The following is a 3,912-nucleotide window of genomic DNA, read 5'->3' as shown; positions in this document are numbered from 1 at the left end:
AAAAAAGAAACTAGACAATCTTCTTATACCGTATACAAGAATAAACTTAAGATGAATTAAAGACTTAAATGTAAGACCTGAAACCATAAAACTCCTGGAAGAAAATATAGGCAGCATACTCTCTGACATTGCTCTTAGTAATATTTTTTCTGATATACCTCTTTGGGCAAGGGAAACAAAAGAAAAAATAAACAAATGGGACTACATCAAACTAAAAAGTTTTTGCACAGCAGAGAAAACCATCAACAAAACAAAAAGGCAACTTACTGAATGAGAGAAGATATTTTCCTATGACACATCTGACAAGGGGTTAATATCCAAAATTTTTAAAGAACTCATATAACTCAACAACAACAATGACAACAACCAATCCAATTAAAAAATGGGCAGATGATCTGAATAGGTATTTCTCCAAAGAAGACATATAGATGGCCAATAGACATGTGAAAAGATACTGAAGGTCATTAATCATCATAGTAATACAGATTAAAACCACAATGAGATATCACCTCACACCTGTCAGATTGGCTATCGTCAATAAATCAAAAACCAACAAATGTTGGTGAAGATGTGGTGAAAAGGGACCCCTCATGCACTGTTGATGAGATTGCAAATTGGTATAGTCACTATGGAAAACAATTTGGAGGTACCTCAAGAAATTAAAAGTAGAACTATCTTTTGACTCAGCAATTGTACTTCTGGGTAATTTATCCAAAGAAAGCCAAAACTCTATGCAACTCTATGTTCATGGCAGCGCTATTCACAAAAGCCAAGATATGGAAGCAACCTAAGTGTCCATCAATAGATGATTGGATAAAGAAGTCATGGTACACGTATAAAATGGAATCTTACTCAGCCATAAAAAAAAATGAAATCTTACCATTTGCAACAACATGGATGTACCTAGAGGGTATCATGCTGAGTGAAATAAGTAAGTCAGAGAAAGAATAAATACCATATGATTTCACTTATATGTTGAATCTAAGGAACAAACTAAAAAAAAGAAAAAAACAGACTCACAGATACAGGAGACAATTTGGTGAGTGCCAGAGGGGAGGAGGATTGGGGGGCTGAGTAAAAAAGAAGGGTTGAAAAGTACAACTTGGTAGCTACAAAACTATCAGGGAATGTAGAGTACAGCATAGGGAATATAGTCTATATTATTGTAATGGCTGTGTGCAGTGCTAGATAGGTGCTAGAGTAACTGGAGGATCACTTTACAAATTATGTAAATGTCTAACCATTGTACTATATACCTGAAACTAATATACAATAATAAAAAAGAGAAAAAAGAATAATAAATCCAAAAGATATCTAGCATTAATCCCTTCAAAAGACATTTGAGAACATTGATATGAAAAGTATACATAACTTCATTTATTTCTACTGGTCTCTTGCCAAAGGGCTCTGGCTCTTGTTATGGCTGTACCTCTGCTGCTGCCCCCACAAGACTTCACTCTCCCTGAAGCCACTTCCAGCGACTAGTTACACCTGATTTTCTCAACTTCATTCCCCACCAATTGCAATCATTGACGCCATGTCAGGCTATTGGAATGACTGAGACTGTGGCAGGGATGGAGGGTTTGGTGCAACTCTATTTGGAGAAAGTAGAGCAGGGTCACTATCAGGAAAGAAGTTCGGAAACCCTGGGGAGAAATTAGTTAAAAAGAAGTGGAATCTTGATGAGTTACCCAAATTTGAGAAGAATTTTTTATCAAGAACACCATGATTTGGCTAGGCACACAGCACAAGAGGTGGAAACATACAGAAAAATTAAGGAAATTACAGTTAGATGTCATAACTGCCCAAAGCTAGGTCCGAATTTTTATGAAGCAAACTTCTCTGCAAATGTCATGGACGTGATTGCAAGATAGAACTTTACTGAACCCACTGCTATTCAAGCTCAGGGATGGCCAGTTGCTCTAAGTGGATTGGATATGGTTGGAATAGCACAGATTGGATTTGGGAAAACATTGTCTTATTTTCTGCCTTCCATTGTCCACATCAATCATCAGCCATTCTTAGAGTGAGGTACTGGGCCTATTTGCTTGGTGCTGGCACCATGTTGGGATCAACACGTGCAGCAAGTAGCTGCTGAATACTGTAGAGCATGACAGTTGAAGTCTACTTGTATCTATGGCGGTGCTCCCAAGGGACCACAAATAATATGATTTGGAGAGAGGTGTGGAAATCTATATCGCAATACCTTAAAGACTGGCTGACTTTTTAAAGTGTGGGTAAACAAATCGTAGAAGAACCACCTACCTTGTCTTTGATGAAGCAGATAGAATGTTTGATATGGGCTTCGAACCCCAAATAAGAAAGATTCTGGATGAACTAAGTCATGACAGGCAAACTCTAATGTGGAGTGTGAATTGGCCAAAAGAAGTAAGACAGCTTGCTGAAGATTTCTTGAAAGACTAAATTTATATAAACATTGGCGCACTAAAACTGAGTGCAAACCACAACATTCTTTAGATTGTGGATGTGTGTGATGATGTAGAAAAGGTTGAAAAACATTTGTTTAAAAGAAAAGATCACGAGTGAGAAGGATAATAAAACCATTGTTTTTGTTGAAACCAAAAGAAGATGTGAAAAACTTACTAAAAAAATGAGAGAAGACATATGGCCTGCCATGGGTATCTGTGATGACAAGAGTCAACAGGAATATGACCGGGTTCTAAATGAATTCAAACATGAAAAAGCTCCTATTCTGATTGCTACAGATGTGGCATCTAGAGAGCTAGATGTGGAAGATGTGAAATTTGTCATCGATTATGACTACCCTAACTTCTCAGAGGATTATAATCATTAAATTGGAAGAACTGTTCAAAGTACCAAAACAGGGATGGCATATGCTTTCTTTACACCTAATAACATAAAGCAAGTGAGAGACCTTATCTCTGCGCTTCATGAAGATAATCAAGCAATTAACCCCAAGTTGCTTCAGTTGGTTGAAGACACAGGTTCAATTCATTCCAGGGGTAGAGAAGGCATGAAGGATGGCCATCGGGACAGATACTCTGTGTACCTTCAGAGACAGGAAAAATTATGACAGAAGTTACTCTAGTATTCTTAAGAAAGATTTTGGGACAAAATTCTAGAGTGGTGTTTACAGTGCTGCAAATTACACCATGGGAACATTGGAAGTAACTTTGTGTCTGCTGGTATACAGACCAGTTTTAGGACTGGTAATCCAACAGAGACTTATCATAATGGTTAAGATAGCACTCAGCAATATAAAAGTAATGTTTCAAATATGTACAATGGTATGAACAAACAGGCATATGAATATCCTGCTACTGCAGCTGTGCCTGTGATCGGTTAGCCAATGCCAATAGGATATTCTCAATAAGACTTTAGGAGTATATGTAAATGTCTGTTTTTCATAACTGATCTTTATATTGTGTGTAACCAGACAAGACAGTTATTTAAGAAACATGAGAAATGCAGAAATGACTGCAGTGCAGTAGTAATTATGGTGCACTTTTTTGCTATTTAAGCTGGATATTTGTCTACATTCTTGAAACAATTTTTAGGTTTTTTTTGTACTAGAAAATGCAAGCAATGTTTTCACAAAAGTAAATTTTCAGTGATTTGAAATACAATGAATGAAGGCAATGCACGTCCTTCCTATAAAAAATATTCGAAGATTGAAAAAAGCATGCATAGCTATTGAAATATAGTAAAGAAGACAAATATATGGAGAGAGATATACACTATTGTCCATTAATGAGAAGACTCACTATAATAAAACATCATTTTCTTAAAATAATCACTTTAATGCAATTTCAATAAAAATACCAATAATGGTATATTTTAGACCTTGATGAACTTATCTTAAAGTTTTATAGAAGATCAAAGGGCCACTGATACCCAAGAAAATTTTGAAGAACAGTGTAAATGAATTTG

General features: G+C 36.1%; 1 pseudogene; it reads left to right on the top strand.

Annotated features, from left to right (window-relative positions):
- Positions 1–1,537: 1,537 nt before the first annotated feature.
- On the top strand, positions 1,538–3,355 carry LOC102894371 (annotated as a pseudogene).
- The last annotated feature ends 557 nt before the right edge of the window (positions 3,356–3,912 follow it).

The sequence above is a fragment of the Pteropus alecto genome, unplaced genomic scaffold (assembly GCF_000325575.1).
Source record: "Pteropus alecto unplaced genomic scaffold, ASM32557v1 scaffold392, whole genome shotgun sequence".
NCBI classification, from domain to species: domain Eukaryota; kingdom Metazoa; phylum Chordata; class Mammalia; order Chiroptera; family Pteropodidae; genus Pteropus; species Pteropus alecto.
Note: the sequence above shows the minus strand (reverse complement) of the source record. Positions and strands in the feature narration are given on the sequence as shown.